At 45.2% G+C, this 23,883-nt stretch overlaps 1 protein-coding gene across 6 annotated transcripts in view; it reads right to left on the minus strand.

Annotated features, from left to right (window-relative positions):
• LOC126297807 (protein O-linked-mannose beta-1,2-N-acetylglucosaminyltransferase 1-like) overlaps positions 1 to 23,883 on the minus strand; it is a 1,990,313-nt gene that overhangs the window by 207,549 nt on the left and 1,758,881 nt on the right. For 4 of the 6 annotated variants that reach the window (XM_049989012.1, XM_049989016.1, XM_049989018.1 and 1 more), the window contains one exon: positions 21,776 to 21,817. The exons of the other annotated variants lie outside the window; for them this stretch is intronic. The gene's annotated coding sequence lies outside the window, so the exon portion shown is untranslated. The remainder of the gene's footprint in view (positions 1 to 21,775; positions 21,818 to 23,883) is intronic. 6 annotated transcript variants of the gene reach the window in all.

Here is a 23,883-nt window from a genome sequence, read left to right on the forward strand (position 1 = left end):
TATTCATACTTAACGGTAAACTGCCGCTTAGCTGCCAAGGCTAAGCCATGTTTAAATAAGTACCACAACTTGTTCACCGCCAAGGTATCAGCACAGTCACAGAACATGTGACCGTCTCGACACTGCTTCATTGGGCAAAATAAAGTAGTTGCTATATTTCTCACTCAGGAAGTCCATCTTCTAGAATACAGGGAACGTTACACTGATCTGTGTTTCGTAGCGATCCTGCTTTTTCAATAAACGCGTGTATGAATCTCTGAAGTATTCAAGCACTTGCATCCTTAATTGCCCTATTTCTGCTGAAAAAGTAGCCATTATTAATTTTCAGCAGTGAGCAACCAATCTACGGGGCAAAATAAGTTATAAGCGCAAGGAGGAGTGTGAATCGAGTGTTAGGGCGTTTAGCGTGATTTTTAAAGGAAATACGAACCCAAAAGCAGGTCTCCGTTCTTCACATTAGCGTACTGACAGCTGATGTACGAAACTGGAAAAACTGTCGACAGACACGTGAGACCGCCGCTGACTGTGCAACTCAGTAATGTGAACGGCTATAACGAGCATTTGTGAAAACTGATACTGTGTCCCAGATTCCCAGATTGGATCTTTCGCGCCGCAGTAGTGTGTGGGCTGTTTTGAAACTTCCCGGCAGATTAAAACTGTATACTGAACCCGAGATCTTGTCGCCTAACGGCAAAGCTCTTGTGGACTTTCTTAATGGCTTCATAAAATGTATTATTTTAAGCAGATAACAATGATTCCACTTGTAACAACAGTATAGCATTTCTAAAACAAAAGCTGTTGATGGGAGCAGTTTTCTTTGTCAATAAACTCCAGTCTACGTCAACGTTTCTGAAGCAGATCTGTCTTCCTGTAATATTCATAAAAAAGGGATTCTTATCTTAGTTGAGATACTAGATTGAAGATCGAAACAAAAATTTCAGGTATTCATTACAGATGCTCTCCACGTTAGCGTATTATTAAAACACTGATACGAAGGAATCTCTAAGCGTGTTAGTTTATTTTGTTTATTGTATACTTCCAGTAGAACAACTTTTTATCACCACAACCACGCCATTTAGAACAAAAAGTGCTAGTCAGACACGTCACAGATACTCAGCTGTATTTATCCTTTTGCAGCAATCATTAGCTCATACAACTGGTATAGCTGACGAGCTCTCACCTGCTCGTTGCCATCCTCATATAACTGTGCACCAAACTGGTTCAAGATAATTCCTCTGTACTTCAGCTGTTCAGTAATGGAGACGGCACCTTTCAGTTAGCAGCTAAATTTTAGACAATTTGTCAGGAAAGTAGTTGACAACTGATAAACATGGTCAAGATGTTTCATCTACCTCTACATCCACGTGATTACTCTGCTATTCACAATAAAGTGCATGGCAGAGGGTTCAATAAACCACCTTCAAGCTGTCTCTCTACCGTTCCGCTCTCGAATGGCACACGGGAAAAACGAGCTCTTAAATTTTTCTGTGCGAGCCCTGATTTCTCTTATTTTATCTTGATTATCAGTTCTCCCTATGTAGGAGGGTGCCAACAATGTTTTCGCAATAGGAGGAGAAAACTGGTGATTGAAATTTCATGAGAAGATCCCGTCGCAACGAAAAACGCCTTTGTTTTAATGATTGCCACTCCAATTCACTTATTATGTCTGTGACACGATCTCCCCTATTTCGCGATAATACAAAACGAGCTTCCCTTCTTTGTACTTTTCCGATGTCATCCGTCAGTCTCACCTGATGCGGATCCCACACCGCACAGCATACTCCAGAATAGAGCGGACAAGCGTAGTATAAGCAGTCTCTTTAGCAGACTTGTTGCACCCTCTAAGTGTTCTGCCACTGAATCGCAGTCTTTGGTTGGCTCTACCCACAGTATTATCTATGTGATCGTTCCAATTTAGGTTATTTGTAATTGTAGTCCCTAAGTATTCAGTTGAATTGACAGCCTTCAGATTTGTGTGACTTATCACGTAATCGAATTTTAGCTGATTTCTTTTAGTACTTATGTGAATAACTTCACACTTTTCCTTATTCAGGGTCAATTGCCACTTTTCGCATCATATTTTATCTAAATCATTTTGCAAGTCGTTTTGATCATCTGATGACTTTACAAGACGATAAATGACAGCATCATCTGCAAACAATCTAAGATGGCTACTCAGATTGTCACCTATGTCGTTAATATACGTAGATCAGGAACAACAGAGGGCCTATAACACTTCCTTGGGGAACACCGGATATTAGTTCTATTTTACTCGATGACTTCCCGTCTATTACTATGAACTGTGACCTTTCTGACAGGAAATCACGAATCCAGTCGCACAACTGAGGCGATACACCGTGAGCACGCAGTTTGGTTAGAAGACGCTTGTGAGGAACAGTGTAGAAAGCCTTCTGGAAATCTAAAAATATGGAATCAATTTGACATCCCCTGTCTATAGCACTTATTACTTCATGAGTATAAAAAGCTAGTTGTGTTTCACAAGAACGATTCCGAAACTATGCTGACTTCCTTCTTCTTCTTCTTCTTCTTTTGCTAGTGCCTTGTCCCACGGTTTCGCAGCGTCGGCATGGTTAGGAACGGATTTGGCAATGTTAATTTAAGGGGTGGCCGGATGCCCTTCCTGCGTTTAGAGGATATATTCGTTATTTTGTTTTCACATGGCTGTTGAAGCCAACGTCGATGAAGGCGAATACTGATGAGCGTAAGGAAGCCGTAAAAAGCATAAGTCAGTAAGAGCATCGGCCGCAAAAGTCAGTGTATAGGATTCGAGTTCCAGTCTGCCACACAGTTTTTATCTGATGCTGTACATGTAATTTCAAAATACTGAACTAAAAAAAAAATGAATCTTATCAAGGTGTGTGCCGAGTTACAGTAATCAATTTTCTTAAGTGACGCAGCAGGAGAGCTGTCACTAGTCTTCGGCCAAATATTCCTCGTGTACAAGCACTGCAGCTTTAGATTCTTTGTCGGCCGGGAAGACGGTGATGAAACGAATGCCTTTGAATGAATGGATCACGCAAGATTTGGTAGTTCTTAATTTACAAGAATTACACTGTGATATGAGAATCAGGGGTAAAGAAAACTCTAAAGGTGGCTGAGGGCTTTTTCTGAGATTTTTCGTAGAGTTGGTAAACGAAGTTGTTCAGTGCTGGACATTATGATGGAGTGAATGAATATTGGGTATGGATTGCAAAATAATAATTAGATGAGAGTCTCCTCGGCAAAGAGATAAAGTCTTTCTAGAGAAAAGTTGATGATTAAGCAGGCTATAGGGGTGCAAGTAAGATACATGGCCAACGTTGATACCTGGCTGGTGGAAATGTTGAGAACTCTATTGCGACTGCTAAGGAGCCTCTTACCTCTGTGGTTATATATGTTGGGCATGGAACAATGTGAGGCTGTACGACAAACGAAGATGATCGCCGTCAGAGATTTACCCCATGAAAATATACAGTTTGTCGACAGACGTTCTCCCCATAATGGTACCAGAAGTACCCTCCGATACACACCGTTACCGAGTGAGGTGGTGCAGTGGCTAGCATGCTGGACTCGCATTCGGGAGGACGACGTTTCAATCCCGCGTCCGGCCATCCTGATTTAGGTTTTCCGTGATTTCCCTAAATCGCTCCAGGGAAATGCCGGGATGGTTCCTTTGAAAGGGCACGGTCGATTTCATTCCCCGTCCTTCCCTAATCCAATGAGACCGACGACGTGGCTGTCTGGTCTCCTCCCCCAAACAACCCAACCCAACGCACCATAAGTCGGCTTGCGGTGTGTAGATGTAGATGTAGATGTAGCTTATTCCTCGCTCCTCCTCATTACAAATCGACTATCTGAACCACTGAGGCACATTGCTCGCTTCATTGCTTCACGTAACTTACTTGGCAACTAGGAAATACACAAAGAAATTTTCTGTCGTGACGTGGAGATAATGGCGTACTGAATAAAGCATTATATGGCGTTGAAAAATGTTGTCCGCTACGTCGTTTCATTGTTATCGAAAGTGGTTTACCTACTGATCGTCGCATCTGATAATCCAGGAGAAATTTCACATCTCCAAAGGCGCCGATCGATCCTACTCCTCCGTAAAAGCGACCTTTTGTACGCGAAATAAGCCAAGAGCTTCTTAAATTTTTATTTGATTGCCGGTTTGTAGGGAAATATCTGAGGTAGTACGAACAGTTCGAGACTGAAAGGTTCATATAAAAATAAGTCCACTTTGCAAGCGTTATGGTCGTTCAGCCGTTTAAACACAAATGACTCAATGCTGCAGATAAACATTCAGAATCAGTCGCAGGAGTTAAAATTAATTTTCAGCAGTTTCACCCTCAATTTAATTGTACTTCATTGACCTCTCAAAGCGAATACGGGTATTTTTTTGAAAATTACTTGGCGTTCTCCATCGTCAGCAACGCGCATGTTGCAGTTGACCAATACATCTCTTGTATTTGAGTTTACGCAACTCGCATAGTTCTTCAGGTAGTTCTATACATCAAGATGCTGCAGCCGACGTGCCCTGAAAACTTATCACCAACGATTAAGTCGTCGTCCAGAGAATACTAGGTTGAAATGGAACATCATTTCAAGAGTTTTGTGGAAGCCTACGTACGAATGCTTGTCAGACCAACGGAAATGCCCTTTTTACGCTTCTCATCCATAAATAGTCCAAAGTAGAGGAAATGTGGCTACACAACAAGCTGCTGAAGTAACCACTGGCATCATTGGATTTATGGAGTAAAGTCTGTGTATCTTGTGATGGGATCCTATGCAAAATGTATCAGCACTCTTCATCAAACTCAGCCACTGTGTGACCAACAGAATACAGTATTGGCAAAATGTCTAAACAAAACATAGCAAGAGGAATTTCCAAATGTAAACAATAAAGGTTACAAAAGTGATCAGTGTAAACTTACCAACCTACCGCTTATGGAATGTCCTCCTGCTATTAATGTATTTGTTGAACATGTTAAATAAAGTGTACCACACTCCAGCAATAGATGTCTGATGTCATAATGTTATTTGCACACAACATTCCTTATGTGATGATCAGCTGCGGCCGTTACTGCGTGAAGAAAGTCAGCTTGCAGTGCACTAGACAGCATGCTCCTCCGTATAATTTGCAAACGAGGGTAGAAAAAATGAGAGGCATCTAGGACGTTCTACCAGGGATAAATTATAAGTCGGAAGGTTAGAGTTAAGCCCTTGGTAGACAACGAATCGATTAGACACGCAGTGCTAACTCAGTTGTAGGCAGATGGTGCAAATAATCAGCCCTGATAATAACAATTTCAGGTATGTCGATTTCAAGAAGGATTTTGGTGCAAAATTTTAGGATAATCTGTATAAAATCCCACAAAACTGCGAAGCATTTACCAACATTCCCCTGAGTTCTACTGTGGTAATGAGCGCAACGCGCGGAATGAAGTAACTGACTTTGAGATGCAGTTCCTGGCAGTTACCATAGGAAGCAATCGAAAAAAGTAGGTGACATTTATAGAGAGGGAAAAAAACCAGACTGCCTATGACAATTAACGACTATAATTCCCTATCTACACTGACGAGTGTATAGCAGAGGGCACGTAGTACTGCAGTAATACTGTAAAAATCATCCACTAAGCAGGGGTGCTTGTTTTTATAGCGATGTAGAGCACAGTTTCGGTGCCTGTTTCGTACGTACAGTAATGGGAGGCGAAAACGAAACACTGCTGGCATACCTCTATAACGGGACAACGTACAAGTTGCAGTGACTGAAAATTTATGTCTCATCACCGTTTGAAATACTATGGAGCAAATAACATTTTCGAAACGAAACAGGCATGTACAGGTCTTTCATACAGATCAATCAAACGCCACTGTAGATATTTGAGGGAATGAAAAGATGAAATACACTTGGCTTAAACAACTAAATAAAAAGGATTAAAATATTTACCAAAGATAGACGTATAGACGTGGATATTTTTCCTACTGAGATAATGAATTAATAATAAATGTGGATGATCGTTCCCCATACTGACAGTACGTTCGTCTCACTGACATGCAGGTTTTAGAGCGCCATTTGGCCATAACTGGTTCTTACTGTGCAACGAACGTATCCGTTTATTTCATTTCATTCGACAGGAATTCTACAGAAAATCTAAATCAAGTGGCTGGAGCGAGAGTTTAAGCTGCGAATCTGGCCATGACGTTCGTGGAAGGCAACATTTATTTGCTGACGTCTGGTTCATTTGCACCCCAACACCAAATATTTGCTGTATGGCAGATTGCGTACGTTTCAACTGTACTTATTTCGTGATGTCTGTGAATGCCAGAAAGCAATTTATAGTTTCAGATTCCAGCGAGTTCGTAGTTAATTTAACGCAGTATCCAGTCCTAGAGAGAAATGTACGTCCCAAAAACGATTCGTAGATCGCTGTTTACAGCTGCAAATTCGGCGCCCAACTCACTGAAACGCCAGACACAGCGCCGGTGTCATGGTTCTCAACACTGCCGACAGAGCGCTCTGTGAGTATCTCAGCTCGGAGCTGCATACGGTGCGATCCCGACGGGTAGGTAACTGTTTTCAGTGCCTTTCAGAAACTATTTTCTCGTAAGAGGAAAACTAGGAATAGTTGCAAGTCAACCTAGATATTTGTCGTATGTGTCCAGCAGAACTTAATAGTTTTTAAAACCGGGTTGATGTCACATTCTGTACTCTGACAAGAAGTCAGACCTTACGATTCACCAAATTTTTGATAAGCTTTGGCATACTAGTTGGTCACTCGAAAGGATTTATATCATTAGGGTTCCGTTTTAGAAAGAGTCGAGGTCGAAGTTCATCCGTTTCAGATCAGGTGCATCCTACATAAAATAAAGATTTCTGTAAAAAAGGAAAAAGAAATGAGTAAGAACTTCGATTTGTTAGATTTCCGTACCGGTTTCCATGATTCCCTAATAGCTACCAGACCCTTCACTTAAAACAGAATGTTTTATACCTGCAACATGTTTCACATAAACTATCTGGAAGTTATGTTCGGATATTTATCACTCTGTAACATATTGGCGACACATACATTTTCATTTCTAAGAACACTAACGGAAAAAACGTGTTATTGTCTTTTCAACCTAAAATCTAATCTATTTTTTTAAAGAGATTACCCTCGTCTGCTTAAGGCGATCTAATTACAAAGTGCGTCTATATAGACTGGTGAACAGTAATATAGAACAAAGAAAATGAAAACACAAAAGAAGGGCCTTTTTTTCACTCTTGAAGTGATTACTTGTCACAAAACATTCTTTGCAACGTTAATGAAGCTGCCTGTTTGCGTATGATTCCTTTGAAATCAATCTAGGTTTTCATTTCACACGTCTTTGGGTGTCCTGTATGTGTAAAAAGAGGCGGAGGAATAAAAGAAGCCCACCAGCCTTAGAGCTGAAGAGTAGGGTGGATCCTGGAGGACAACTAAACGGCGAATGGTGAAGCAGTTTCCGACGCGGACCCCAGTGCACAGACGGGTGTTGTCCACTTTTTAGCCCTGTTCAGCTCTGGCCGGAAACGGTAGATGTGTAGCGGCAACAGCTTCAAGTGGCTTGCAGAATCGGCTGTTGATGGCTTGACTTCCAGATGCGAATTCCTGTGCTGCCGAAAAAAAACCTCGATCCTAAAATTTTGAAGAGACTTTTTTTGGAACACACTGAAACTGATAAACACCTCTCCACTGATTGCTGTTTGCCGGCCGGTGTGGCCGTGCGGTTCTAAGCGCTTCAGTTTTGAACCGCATGACCGCTACGGTCGCAGGTTCGAATCCTGCCTCGGGCATGGATGTGTGTGATGTCCTTAGGTTAGTTAGGTTTAAGTAGTTCTAAGTTCTAGGGAACTGATGACCTCAGAAGTTAAGTCCCATAGTGCTCAGAGCCATTTTTGAACTGATTGCTGTTTACGTTTCGGGTCGATTTGGCAGCATTTGGGAAATATAGTCTACAGAAAAAAAAATGGTGCAAATGGCTCTGAGCTCTATGGGACTTAACTTCTGAGGTCATCAGTCCCATAGAACTTAGAACTACTTAAACCTAACTAACCTAGGGATATCACAAACATCCATGCCCGAGGCAGGATTCGCACCTGCGGCCGTAGCGGTCGCGCGGTTCCAGACTGTAGCGCCTAGAACCGCTCGGCCACCGCGGCCGGCAGTCTACAGAAAAGACGACACTCAGTCACACTGCTCGTCACTCAGTTTACATACGTCATATCGGAAACAAATCCTTTGCTTAGACAAACTTTTGTGTGATAAAGCTGTCGCAGCTAATTCCCGATTCCTTCGGATAAGTAACAGAGACAGTTAAAAATTCTACCCCGTTGTTTGACGCTGTGAACTGTTCGTAGATTCCCTCGAGTGAGTTAACCGCAAACACAGTTCAAGGCCGTAAAACAACTTAGCAGTCGTAGTCCTAACAGTGTCGCTTCATCTGTATGGAGTTAGCATTCGTAGAGTAGCAAAGAACAAGATTTTCCCTATAAAATCGTAAGAGAAAGTAGTGATATGCCGGATACATGCTCGAAACCTTTTGGAATATATCATCTGGAAGGGCAGTGTTCTAGAAGGGAATGATATACTCCTTGTCCTTAATATTTGGCTAGCCTTAGTAGTGGTGGTGGTGGTGGTGGTGGTGGTGGTGGTGGTGGTGGTGGTGGTGGTGAGGTGAAGATCCTATGGGACCAAACTGCTGAGGTCATCGGTCCTTAAGTTTACACACTACTTAATCTAACTTGAACTACCTTACGCTAAAGACAACCCACACATCTATGCCCGAGGGTGGATTCGAATCTTCGACGGGGGAAGCCGCGCCAACCGTGGCAAGGCGCCTGAGACCGCGCGTCTGTCCCGCTCGGCTAGCCTTAGTGCCACTGTGCGGAGATGGGTCTGCAGAGCGTTTCTTATTCTGAGTGCTACAAATATATTGTCTTATTTCTTCAAGGTGTCTGCTAACATACAGGATGCATCATAATTAATAGGAGAAACGACAAGAGTGAAAATATGTTATAACTAGCCCATTCCCTGCGGTGGCGTCCGCGTATGCGTTTGACATATATATTGAACATATCTCCCCCTTCCGCACCCCCTCTCTGTGTACATCTGTCTGTTCACCACATCGTCCTAAATCTGTCTGTATATTTGTTCGAGTTTCTTTGCATGTACGAGGACGACTTCACAAAGTGAGTTACACATTATTATGGCAGACTAAGTAACTATTATTGAATGCTGCAGTACACTTCAGAGTGATGCAGGTACATGACACTGTTTTTCAACATAGTCACCAAATCTCTCAACAACGGCCGGAACATTCTGATGATGAGTATTTTGGTTTGTGGGGCGCCCATACAAATGCCCAGTCTGTTCATTTTCCAGGTTCGCTATTTTCTGAATGAAGATGAAACGATACGGACAACACCCGGCCAGGAATCGAACCCCAGATCCCGTGACCAGACCACAGCTGCGAACTTCAGGTGATTCTACCAATTGCCAGTTGCCCGAAGACAGAAATCCGCTCCTCGGTCGCGGAGCCATTCTAGAACCGCTGTGTGAACGTCCTCGTTGCTGCAAAATCACATTGCCCCACAGTTTTTGTCAGCTTGCCGGAAAGGTGGAAATCGCATGCTGCAAGATCTCGACTTCCCGATCGGTATCACCCACGTCTTTGCGGCCAGGGTCAAACTGCTAGCACTATTTCATTACTTCTCGACACGACGTTGAATTTGGTCCACATACCGCAAGAATTTCACAGTGAATCTGTTTGATGTTTAGACATTTTTCTCACAAGAATCGTGCTGCCTCGTGCGAATCAGCTTTGGAGTGCGTTTCCAGTTGCCGTACCATTTCAGTCGCACACTGTGATGCACTTGCTATACATACCGGAGCAGAACTGTGCCTGCAGGAAATCCGGAACGTGTGCTCCCTTCTGACAATGAGCCACTCTTGTTGCGTAACCACCTTAGCGTGGAACGATATATGTAACTCTTTTTCTGAAGTCGCTCGTCAGTTTTCGCTATTACATGTGATACACCCTGCAGGTGTCGATCTGTATGTGTGTGTTTTTGTGCAACTTTTCTTCCGTTCCTCAACTTACGACGCAGTGGAGAGATGGCTCAAATGGCTCTAAGCACTATGGGATTTAACATCTGAGGTCATCAGTCCCCTAAGACTTAGAACTACTTAAACCTAACTAACCTAAGAACATCACACACATCCATGCCCGGGGCAGGATTCGAAGCTGTGACCGCAGCAGAAGCGCGGTTCCGGACTGAAGAGCCTAGAACCGCTCGGCCACAGCGGCCGGCTAGTGGAGAGATGCCCATAATATCTATATCCTGCATGTTTATTCTTTTGATGTCTGAACAAACTCAGCAAAAGTGATGACGGTGTACCTGAAAAATTAGACAAAAGTTTTTCAACACTGATTCAAGCAATACTGTCTTGTTTTCAATCATTCGTTGTGAGAATCTCGAACTGTGGAACTGGCTACCGCGACGTGGAGAGGGGCGGGCCTTTTCCTCGCAGACTTGGATGACAAAGTGGGCAGCACGGCCGGCAGTATTTCGCGTTGCATTAACACTGTGTCGGCGCCGCTGTAAGATATGCCGCGGACAGAGCCAATTCTCTGCGTGCATCGTGGGCCATAGCTTCTGCGCTCCCGCCGCGAATACAAACCGTCGGCGCACATACGTGAGGCGCTTCGCATATTCAATACACTCTGCCTCTGACACTCCTGTCTATAACCTGTGGGAATATCTGGTTCTCCACCTTTCGAACAATATATTCGAGAAATACACTGTTTTTCCTTTTATTATGTCTTTCCGTTATTGCTGTTCCACCTGACCAGGTAGAAACCACCAACCGTGACGCAACGTAGGAGGCATTTGGGACACATTAAAAGTAACGCATATGGCTTATGTCTAAGAAGTTTCTTACGGTGGACCCCATGGGCATAATCTTCTGGGTTAAAAATCCACGTCAATTCTAATAATGATCCCGACCACTCTGGTTATTTTAGTGCTACCTTGGGGAAGTAAATAACTGTCTGTTGGTAAATCTTAGAGCGTAAATACACTCTCAGGGTTATTACAAATATGTTAAACTATTTCAGAAACGCACCGTAGAACTTACCAGCCATAATGAGAAAACAAAGAGCTTTGGTTTGTCGTTGAAATTCCCCCATTACACTACAGCGCAATGGTTACTATTAAAGGGGACGACAGACATTGCGAAAGAAAATATTGTATCAGCAAGTACGAAGGCGTACTGAAAAGTACTGCCTCCGAATTTTTATGTTCCATCTTTTAAAGCTTTTTAATAAAACAAGTGCTATTAACATTTTACATCTTTATTCTTATGTCTACATATTTATTTCTCAACATAGTCACTCTGCCGACGAACACGTCTCTCCCAGCGAGAGACCAGTTTGTTGATACCGTCACTGTAGAATGTTTCACTTCGTTGACGGGGATACAACCTCACCTCTGCTTACACCACTTCACCACTATCAAAGTGAAGTCCTCGAAGTGCTCTTTAAGATATGGAAATTGATGAAAAATCGATTGGGGCATTCTGAAATTCCTTCATGAAGGAAGAAGAAGTAAATATTCCAGAATTACAATCAAGAAGATCTGACAACATGAGTAACTTAGATGCACCCGCCCGGTTAGCGGTGCGGTCTAACGCACTGCTTTCCGGGCGGGAAATGGTGCCGGTCCCCGGCACGAATCCGCCCGGCGGATTAGAGTACAGTCTGCCTTCCGCAGCGCGGTCGCGAGTGCCCGTAGTTGTTTACTACTGCGTTGTCGCTAGTTTAGAGTCCATCACTACCGACGCAACGTGGCACATCCCTACAGACAAACCATCATTAAGATCACTTTTCAACCCGATCATGCACGACCGCGAGCTTTTGAAGTGGAACGTTTTCTACGTGACGACGTTAAAATTGAACCGCGACACATAATTGGTATCCATCTCTCTATCACGAGCAGTGTTGTCTACGTGAAGTTAGTAAGTGACGAGGTGTGCAACAGAATCGTGCGCGCACATGCCAACGATCTTAAATTCAAACATTCTGATGGCCATATTGGGGCGGTCTCTATCGATCGCGCGGGGCTTGGCCTCCGTACGATACGCGTCTTCGAACTCCCTTTCGAAGTACCACCGGACGTAGTCACCGCGGCTTTCCAGCCCTACGGCAGAGTGATCAGCCATATGGCTGAAAAATGGACCACCTTTACAACGTACCCCGTTCTTAACGGGGTACGACAGATCAAAATTGAACTGACCAAACGCCGGCCGGAGTGGCCGAGCGGTTCTAGGCGCTTCAGTCTGGAACCGCGCGACCACTACGGTCGCAGGTTCGAATCCTGCCTCGGGCATGGATGTGTGTGATGTCCTTAGGTTAGTTAGGTTTAAGTAGTTCTAAGTTCTAGGGGATTGATGACCTCAGATTTTAAGTCCCATAGTGCTCAGAGCCATTTGAACCATTTGAACTGACCAAACATGTTCCGTCATATCTTGTCATCGGCGGATGTAGGGCGATAATTATGTATGACGGTCAGCCACGCACTTGCTCTGGTTGTGGCCAAGAAGGGCACGTCCGGTCGGATTGTCTACGACGACGGCTTACTCAAATCCCGACAGGTAAATCTATGACTCCTTCTACGGTGACGTCCCTTCCTCTCAATTACGCCGACGTTGCACGGGCAGCAACCCTTTCCGATGCTGGCCACATTAGTCCGATAGGCGCCCCCGATAGCGAGACCATGATGGATTCTGCAGTACAGGATCCGGCCTCTACAACAGCGCCCCCACCTGAAGATAATCACCGACCGACCTTGCAAGAAGGCGTGGATGCCAGGATGGACATTGACCCACGGGTTGTGCCGACAGCGGCTTTTCTTCCAGACACCGGAGCAGCTAAAGAAATCCACCCACATTCGGATACTGAAACACACGTCCGTAACAGCGTTCCCCGCGAAAACACAAGAGACGGCGACGTGCTCCATCGGACGAGTGTTTGCAGCGATCGTCTGACATGCACTGTGGACACTCCGACGACGGTACCGGCGGTACAGAGGCCGCTGTAACATCAAACTCAACAGTTCGCCGTGGTGACGACTTTAGCCCCTCCGAGCCCGCAGAACAGCAGGATCACAAGCAGACAGACGATGCCGATTCCCAGCCAGTAGAGCCGATGGAGTCAGCGTCGAGTGCCGCAGCAGCCACTAACAGCCGATGGTATTTCATGGCAACTGGGCGGATGACTGTGAGGAAAACTCCTTGCCCATCGTGTCGGACGACACGCAGGGTAATTTACCCCACCAGTGTTGATCCTTTTCCGCCATCAGACACAGTGACGAGACAGTCTTACTAGGGTATTGATGGCCAATACGTGTTCTATGGATAGACCTCAAACTTATCGCGTAAAAACTATCAACATCAACACTATACGGACGCACGCTAAGTTATCCTTGCTTCAGGATATGTTGAACTCTGCTTCCAGCGATATAGTCCTTCTCCAGGAGGTGTACGTCGACGACTTCCCAGGCATGTACGGTTACGATGCTTGCGTCTCTCCAGCTTCCCCAACAGGCAGCGGTGTCGCTGTACTTCTTCGGGAAGGGATAGTGGCGGCGATATCCTGTTTCTGCCTGGGGCAAGAGGAATGGCACTCACAGTACTGGGTGTCCGCCTTATCAATATCTACGCACCTTCCGGGACGGACAAACGTCGCGAACGTTCACGATTCTTTGCGGAAGACGTCGCCCCGCTCTTCCAAGGCCGCCACGACCATCTGTTGTTTGGAGGTGACTACAATTGCGTACTGGCGCCAAAAGACCAACTCCCACGACATAACCCGTTCCCGGAACTCGAGACGCTAATTCTGGACCTGCAGATGGTGGACACTTGGGAACATCTTCACTGCCACCGACCGGGATTCACACACTTCACGAGCCACTCTTCCAGTCGTCTCGATCGGATTTGTGTCTCACGCTCTCTCGCCGCTGGAACACAGGATGGGGAACTGTGGCCTGCAGCCTTCTCGGACCACTCAGCTTACATTTGTGCCATCACCCTGCGGCGGCAACAAGTGTGGAGAAGCCGCATCCCGTGGAAATTAAAAATCGCTCACCTGTCGTACCCGGGTTGCCGCCAAGCCGTGGAGGATACGTGGCATTCGTGTGAAAATCGCCTCCGCGCATATCCCACAACGATCCGCTGGTGGTTGGACTGCGCCAAACCAGCACTGGGGCGAACGTTGATAACCTACGGTCGCGACCACGCTACTTGGCGTAGACATACACTCGACTTCTACTTCAGGGTACTGCGCGACTGCGATGCTATGGCGCCGTCTCCGGAACTACAAACGGCGGTGCACCGTGCTAAGGCTCAGATCATCGCCCATATGCGACGCCACCTAGAGGGGGTAGTCATCCGCTCGAGGACGCAGGATCGGATACCGAACGAACGCCCGTCCATGTTCCACGTTCTACGTGAACGTAAACGACGCCAACGAGCGCTGATACGCTTCATCGACACGGAGGACGGTAGTCGCCTCACCACGCAACAAGACATAAACACAGCGTTCTACGATCATTATTCCCAACTCTACTCCGCTGAGACCCCTGATCCGACATCACTGGAGGACGTCTCTCAGGCGATTTACGGCACCGTCACCCCAGCAATGGAAGCGTCCTTGATGGAAGAAATTACAGAAGAAGAAGTGATTGACGGCATTAGAACAGGAGCTGTCAACAAGTCTCCGGGTCCTGATGGCCTCCCCTTGGAATTTTATCGTACTTTTCAATATTTATTAGCCTCCCGATGGACGGACATCTGTCGCGAACTACTATCCCCGGAAGTGCCGCTCCCTGCGGTCCTTGTGGAAGGGATGATTATTCCTATTCACAAACCGTCCGGTGGCTCTCGACTGCAGGACTACCGCCCGTTGACGCTACAGAACTGCGACTTTAAGATCTTTTCTCGACTGTTGGCGGTGCGGATACACCAGACCTTACGAAACGTTATCTCACCCGATCAAACGTCATTAGGAGGCGACAATAATATTCAAACCGCACTCAGTGAATATCGTGACTTCATGTCACTGGCGAGGGCATGTCGTCTGAAGGGTGCACTGGCAGCAATCGATTTTAGTCAGGCATTCCACCGAGTGGACCACGACTATTTGGAAGCGGTCCTCCAACATATGCGGTACCCACAGCCATTCGTCACCGTCGTCATGCGACTACTCCGTGACGCGACGTCCAAGGTGATCGTCAACGGCCGACCTTCGCAGCCCCTCACCATTTCTCGATCGATACGTCAGGCCTGCCCTCTGTCCACTTTACTTTACGCTGTGGCCATGGAACCACTCCTCTGCGGCCTGCGCCAACGACTAACGGGTATGACGTTACGAGGCCACACTTTCCGATGTAAAGCGTACGCTGACGACCTGGTGATTGTCATCCGCAACGGTGACGACACCGCTAGTGCACTGAATTGGATAGCGAAATATAGCATGGCCACCGGTAGTCGTATCAACGTCGCAAAATCGGTGGCGATGAAGATCGGGGTCGGATTGTCTGAGAACAGTGTCACCCCCTTACAGCTCAGAGATGGTTTGAAATGTCTCGGTATTGATTTCACAGACGATATACGACGGACCGCTGCTCACAACTTTCGACGGCTTTTACGAAATGTTCGTACTGGAATTGCCAACAACCGCCTACGAGCCCTGGACATCGTCCAAAGGACCCAGTATGTCAACACACATTTAGCGTCACGCATTCCGCACTTCGCCCAGATATTACCTATACCGGTGATGTTAGCTCGCCGTATACTTGCGGCCTTTGGGTCCTTCGTGAGTTCAGGAATACTTTTCAAGATCAAATATGAGACTCTCACCCTTCCCCCGGATCGGGGAGATCTTGGCCATTTTCACGTCCATGACAGAGCGGTCGCCCTATTTGTGAGCACATTAGTCAAACTATGGCACCACCGTCCGGACAGTCTGACGAGTTTGTTAATAGAAGAACTAGCACAGCCCTCCCTGTTGCCACCTGTGCCGATACCCCACGTCCCCTCCTCGCTCTTCTACATCGGTGTCTTTTACCTCGAACTAAGTTACGTTCGACTTGCCTAACCAGCGACTCAACTGGCGATGGCAAAGACGGTTTATCGGGTCCTGCAACGTGGACGACCCGATAACGTCGTGGAGAGGAAGCATCCGAACGTCAACTGGCGAGTAGTGTGGAAGACGATTCACCACGGAACACTGGACACTGACGTCACGGCGATGTGGTATATCACTGTCAACGGTAAGCAGGTGACCAGATCAAGGCTACATGCGATCCACATGGTAGACTCACCCACGTGCACGAGCTGTGGCGTTCAAGACAACGATGAACACCGTCTTAGCTGTGGCGCGTATGCGGCAGTGTGCCACTTAGTGAGGCAAATGTCAGCATACTTCCTTCGAGTAACGCCGAATCATGTCGACCCCAAGACTATCTTATTCCCGGATGAGACGTATTACCCACGCACTAAAACTAATGCAATGACGTGGCTTCGTGGACATGCAGTGCATTATTTGTCTCAAGACGGCACTAAGGACACTTTAGACTTTTGGAACTATTTGCAGGAGCGACATTGCAAGATCCTCCGTAACCCAAAGTATTGACAATATTTTTCCAATTATTTGTGGAGTGCGTTCCACGACCCTCCACGTAGCTGGAACATCGCTGGTAAGAGAAGCTAAAATTACAAGCCGATGATAGAACACTACACGGCACAACGTGGGATCTACCTTGATCATTACAAGAAGTCATACCTGGATGATACAGCACATGGAGAGTTTCGTCGTGAACCCTCACACTCTGTAGCAGTATTTTCCCCATTTCCTCTTTTTGTCCCCGGTGCGAAAAGGTCTTCGCAGTTTTTGTTTCCCATCCGGTGCAAGATGTAGCATTGGTTAATGGTGGTATGGATTCCACCCTACAGTTTTGTTTCATGGTTTCCTTAGCCCCGCACTTTACTCTCTTTCTTTGTGCCTTTTTCTACAACTATTAGCATGTTTTTAGTTACGTGCGTCCCCAACTCGACGCAACGATTGCGCTTGCTACTTTTCAGTTCTTACTGTTTAAAAATAAAAAAAATTCGTAATAATACACCAACTGCATCCTTTGTACCACGTCCCCAGGATGGGAGGGGGGAGACATCGTGGCCAGGCCTCGGGTTGCGACCCCTGCCCACCTTGCCTCCGCCACCCAACTACCTGATCCATTCCCCACAAAAAAAAAAGGTGCGGTCTAACGCACTGCTTTCCGGGCGGGAAATCGTGCCAGTCCCCAGCACGAATCCGCCCGGCGGATTAGTGTCGAGGTCCGGTGTGCCGGCCAGCTTGTGGATGGTTTTTAAGGCAGTTTTCCATCTGCCTCGGCGAATTCAGGCTGGTTTCCCTCATTCCGCCTCAGTTACATTATGTCGGCGACTGCTGCGCAAACACTGTCTCCACGTACGCGTACACCATCATTACTCTACCACGCAAACATTTGGGCTACACTCGTCTGGGGTGGACATCATTAAAAGAAAGGCGTTTTCCGCTGCGGCGGAACCTTCTCACGAAATTCCGATCACCAACTTTCTTCTCAGAATACGAACATATTTTATTGACGCTGACCTACATAGGAAGAAACGATTATGTTAATAAAATAAGGGAAATCTGGATATCTAGATGTTCGTTTTTTCCATGCGCTGTTTGGGAGTGAAATAATAGATAATTAATAATTACTGCGAATGTCGTTCGATGAACCCTCTGCCGGGCACTTGAGAGTGATTTCCAGAGTATCGATGTAGATGTAGATTGGGCAAACTCAGGACTGAACGGAGGATGATAGATGACAGTGAACCAAAGCCGTTGGATTGTTGCATATGTGGCAGCGCCCATGTGTAGCCTGTCACTGTCATTCTGGAGGAGAGGGTTCTCCATGTGTGGACGAAATCTTCGAATTCGAAACTCGATTACGCTTGTTCTAACGCACCGGCATAGTTACGTTACATACGACCATCTAACACGCTACAATTCGTAACCCTCTAGCGGTAGAGGGTCGCAAATGTGTGGACATGTAGAATAGAAATTTAGAATGTTAATAACGCTTGTTTTATTTAAACATTTGTAAGGATTTTCACACAAAAAATTGGAGCATTACTCTCCAGCAGGCCCCAGTTCATTACGAATGATTTTTTCAGTTTGTAAGAAATGAAACGTGAAATACAAATACGATTAGAAGGAGCTTCTTGTGATCACTGAACGGCAGTGTCACAGGTTTTCCAGACCATGTGGAAATCGTATATGTTTTCTTAAATTTAAACAAATAGAGTAATTCTCCAAAACGAGTAGTGAAAAGATTAATAAAAATGACTGGTTAAAACTGTGTGTGTACTTCGATTGACATTCATAACAGCTATGGTTAGATCAAAACCTACAACGTTCGTATTCAACGTCTGTTCGTACAGTGTACCTGCTCTCCGTCTCCTCTCAGCAGACAACTTCGATCTCCGTTAGACCTGTTAGAGCAGATATCGAACTTTGAAGCTTCTTTTATAGCGAAGAACCTTTGAAAAGTCGTTTGAACTTAGACAGAAATTGAACAAAACACCTGATAATACTAAGTGAAAGTGGCGGAAATCATTAGAAGCAGGGGTTTTTATCAGAGTTTACACTGTTTCGCAAACGAGGGGAACTCGTTAACGAACACAATACATTTCACCATCTTTGAGATAAGTATGTTCGAATGGCTCAGTGTTTAAAACAAAATTTTGGTTCTGTACACCACACAGGGAGTTCAAATATAAACTTCAGTTTATAACTATGGTACGCATGAACATCTTTACGATATAACGGTTATTGGAATATGATCTACAAAAGAAGTAGGTGTTCAACTTACTAACTTAGGCGACCATATAAGGAAGATTTCATTTTCCCGTCTACTGAGTGTGTAATGCCCTGTGAATATAGGAGGCACGACACAAAAAATTAAATTGATTAATTATCTTATGAGGCGGTCGTGACCTAAGTCTCGCCAAACTGAGCCACGCGTTCTGCATTTTTCAGGAACAGATGAAGTCGTTATAGGTGGAGTACTAACTCAGATTGAAGATTGCAATCGATAGTGTCCTTTTAAAAGGAATCATCCCAGCATTTGCCTTATGTGAATTAAGGAAACCTAAATATGGGTGGCCAGACCGTGATCTGAATCACCGCCGTCCCGAATGCGAATCCAGTGGATGGCAGAAATGCGCTGAATTATGTAGTAACTTTTATATCGGCAGAAAACACTCCATTCTTTAACGTAAACAAACGTTGGTTGCGAAGAGATTCAGTTTCCAAACGTAGTGGCCCAGATTCGTCAGGAAATATGTGGTGACAGTAGCGCAATTTTCAACAGCGAAACCATATGTTAAAAAAGTCTCTAATGTGGAAAGAGTCCTATCATGGCAAGTTTCCAGCAAACGTAGTAACAACTACTTAATTGAATCAGTGGATTTACATTAACAGACGAAAATAGTAATGCATAACACAGACCCAACAAGTATAGAGCCATGAGGAATACTTATAATTGAACTAACGTTAGAAATAGACTAGGAATTTGTTTTCTGCAGCTAATACCGTTTTAGTGTATGCAAATACGCATCCGCTCATTCGGGGTTTCACAAATCTTTTTGTAGAAAAGCTGCTTTTTAAGTACCTAGTCTCCAATAAGGTCTAAACAAACACAGGGCAGAACAAACCGCAGTCTGATGCTCAACTTTTATTTTTGGAATCATTTAATGTTCTTCAGTTATGAACTGTTGTGCTTGTAACTAAAAGTGGCTGTATCAGCACCTTCGGGAGGACGACAGAAGTACACAGCAACAGTTTCAGTTTTCACCAGCGTGTAAAAAAAAAACACCGTTTAGATGCTTCAGGCGTTACTCGCTGTGTGCGAACATTCGACTTAAGCACTAAGAGTATCGATATTACAAACAAATCACTTCGCCACGTCACAGTATTTGACATGTCGGAATTTTGCCTGTGGATAACTAATTACATATAAATGTTCAAATGTGTGTGGAATCTTATGGGACTTAACTGCTAAGGTCATCAGTCCCTAAGCTTACACACTACTTAACCTAAATTATCCTAAGGACAAACACACACACCCATGCCCGAGGGAGGACTCTAACCTCCGCCGGGACCAGCCGCATAGTCCATGACTGCAGCACCTGAGACCGCTCGGCTAATCCCGCGCGGCTACATATACATAAAACATTATCCAACATATGTAATGGTAAAGAAACTGTACAATGCCCTGTCATTGAATAAGATTGTTTATAGTGCATGGATGTAATCGTTCTGACACTACGTGTATAAACAAGATATTTAGTACATTGTTTACCTTCGACGTGTATACGCTGAGATGACAAAAAGTCATGGGATAGCGATATGCACGTATACACATGGCGGTAGTATCGCGTTCACGAGGTGTAAAAGGGCAGTGCATTGACGGAGCTGTCATTTGTACTCAGGTCATTCATGTTAAAAGCTTCCCGATGTGATTATGGCTGCATGATTATGGCCGCACGACGGGAATTAACAGACTTCGAACGCGGAATGGTAGTTGAAGCTATACGCACGGGACATGCCATTCAATATTCCGAGAGCCATAGTCTCGAGTGTGTGCCGAGAATACCGCATTTCAGGCATTACCTCTCACCAATGACAACGCAGTAATCGTTGGCCTTCACTTGACGACCGAGCCCAGCCGCGTTTGAGTAGAGTTGTCAGTGCTAACAGACAAGCAACTCTGCGTGAAGTAATCGCAGAAATCAGTGTGGGACGTACGGCGAACGTATTCGTTTGGACAATGAGGCGAAATGTGGATTTATGGGCAATGGCAGCAGACGACCGGCGCGAGTGCCATTGCTAACAGCACAACATAGCCTGCAGCGCTTGTGCTAGCCTCGTGATCATGTCACCTAGCCACAGTTGTTCGCAATTGATTTGTAGAACATTCTGGACAATTCGAGCGAATGATTTGGGCACACCAATCGCCCGACATGAATGCCATCCAACAGATATGGGACATAATCGAGACGTCATTTCGTGCCCAAAGTCCTACACCGGCAGCACTTCCCAGTTAAGAACGACTATAGAGGCAGCGTGCCTCAATATTTCCGTAGGGGACTTCCAAAGACTTGTGGTGTCCATTCCACGTCGAACTGCTGCATTATGCTGGTCCAAAGGAGGTCCAACATGATATTAGGAGGTACCCCACGGCTTTTGTGACCTCAGTGTATGTTAACACAGTGCTGTGCTTTTGTATTCGTCTTACGTGAACTGTGTTGTGGTTACCCGTTTAGAATGATGTGAAACAAAATACGGAAGCTGATACTGCATTAAACAATGGTGGTTGTTCAACATACTATTTTCGTTTGTTCATCCATACAAATGGTTCAAATGGCACTGAGCACTATGGGACTTAACTTCCGAGGTCATCCGTCCCCTAGAACTTAGAACTACTTAAGCCTAACTAACCTAAGGACATCACACACATCCATGCCCGAGGCAGGATTCGAACCTGCGACCGTAGCGGTCGCTCGGTTCCAGACTGTAGCGCCTAGAACCGCTCGGCCACTCTGGCCGGCTTCCATACAAATGATTACTGTTTTATGTATAAGTTGTTTCAGGTTTGCAGACTTACGAGTGAAGCGACACTGGAAGCTTGACGATGGGTCCTCAGAACCTGAAATATCACAAAACATAAGTAAATAAAGGCGTTTCTTGCTAAGATGATTTTTATGCTCACATACCTTCGTCTGTTATAGTTAATGACAATGTGCATGGATTAGTTAAGTAATTCAAAAACGATTTCACACAAAACATAGTTGTAACAGGCAGTGTTAGGAACAGGAAGTGCAAACTGCCGCAGAATGAAAATAGAATTAATTGTCGAAACACGGATGCGTGAGATCCGACCACTAGTAGAACCTGCTATTGCGGGGTAAACGCTGGAGAAAGGTAGGCATATCGGGTTGGGTAAGCAGCGTGGTTTGCTGAAGTAATGTAAAAACCGCCATATAATGAAGAGACTGCAGGCACTAGACAGCTATGGCAGGACTAGTCGCGCCTGGTTCATGCTTCAGACAAAATTATCTTCTATTTACATCACACTTCCAGTGTTCAATAACTTTGACAATAGAAGATAAAAAAAACTACTGCGGTAATTACGGCCTGAAACGTACAGCATTCAGGTATCACAATCCACTAGTCGAACAGTTGCACTGAAAATTGACATCAGATTATTTAGTTGGTTATAAATGGAATAATTAACCGAGTCACAGTAAATTACCATCGTTCTTTCGTCTAGCAGACGCAGGAGAGTCGAAAGTATTATTTTATATGTTTCTTCCTGCAGCATGAATGCCATGAGTTACGGTATATAGTTTCCCACTCATACTATTATTTACAGAGCGCTCTCTCCACATCACTGGAGAAACATACGTAAATGATTTGACGGACAGGGTGAGCGAAAAGCTGCGGATGTTTGCTGCTGACGCTGCGGTGTACGGGAAGGTGGTGTCGCTGAGTGACTGCAACTGTTGTGAATCAAAACAAGAAAAAAGGTCTAGTGAACATGGACTCTAAAATGCGTACCTTAAGAACTATGAGCATTTGTTCATCTTCGCTACTGTGAAATACTACTCTTCTAATGAACAAGTGAACAAAGCTGTTAAGGCATGGCCGGCCTAGGTGGCCGAGCTGTTCTGGGCTACGGTTGCAGGTTCGAATCCTGCCTCGGGCATGGATGTGAGTGATGTCCGTAGGTTAGTTACGTTTAAGTAGTTCTAAGTTCTAGGGGACTGATGACCTCAGCAGATAAGTCCTATAGTGCTCAGAGCCATTTGAACCATTTGTTAAGGCATGTATTTTATAGCCCGTGTTTACCAGAAATTTTTTTTCATGTTTTGGCTCATATTACCTCCTCCTAAAACATGGAAAGCAAAGGGCTTGCAGTGGAAGAGGTTTGTTTCTCAGTACTGAAGACGTATAAGTGATCATAGATCTTAAGGTATGCATTTTAGAGCCCATGTTTACAAATTTTTTTTGTTTCGAGTGATTATTCCTGTCACGTCCAGGATTATCGACCATTTCTTCTGGGATACCCTGCATTTTTGATTGGGTCAGGAGAGGCAATCGTTGGTAGTGGTGCAAGGTATCCTGTGCCATGCACCATACGGTGACTTGAGGGGTATGTATGTAGGTGTAGATGTAGGCTGTGGGGAGAATTCAGGAACACCCTGTATGTACGAGGAGCGTCCAGAGAGTAATGCAATACATTTTTTTTTCTTGGCCAGTTTCGGTTGGAAAATTGCGGAATTTGTTGTGAGATTTCGTGAAATATTCCTGCTTCAGCCATTGTAGTTTCGTGAACTTCCTACAGATGGTGGCTCTATACGTAACCTTCAAAATAACGTCTGTAACGGGGATGTGTTCCAAACTGAGAACTGTCGTTGAGTTCCTTTAGGCGGAAAACCAGACCATAACAGATGTGCACAGGCGCTTGCAGAAATTCTAAAGAGACCTGGTAGGAAAGATGGTTCAAATGGCTCTGAGCACTATGGGACTTAACATCTGAGGTCAGCAGTCCCCTAGAACCTTGAACTACTTAAACCTGACAAACCTAAGGACATCACACACATCCATGCCCAAGGCAGGTTTCGAAGCTGCGGCCGCAGCAGCAGCGTGATTCCAGACTGAAGCACCTAGAACCGCTCGGCCACTCCGGTCGGCGATAGGGAAGAAAAGCAC

Source organism: Schistocerca gregaria, chromosome X (genome assembly GCF_023897955.1).
Source record: "Schistocerca gregaria isolate iqSchGreg1 chromosome X, iqSchGreg1.2, whole genome shotgun sequence".
In the NCBI taxonomy this organism is placed as follows: Eukaryota; Metazoa; Arthropoda; class Insecta; order Orthoptera; family Acrididae; genus Schistocerca; species Schistocerca gregaria.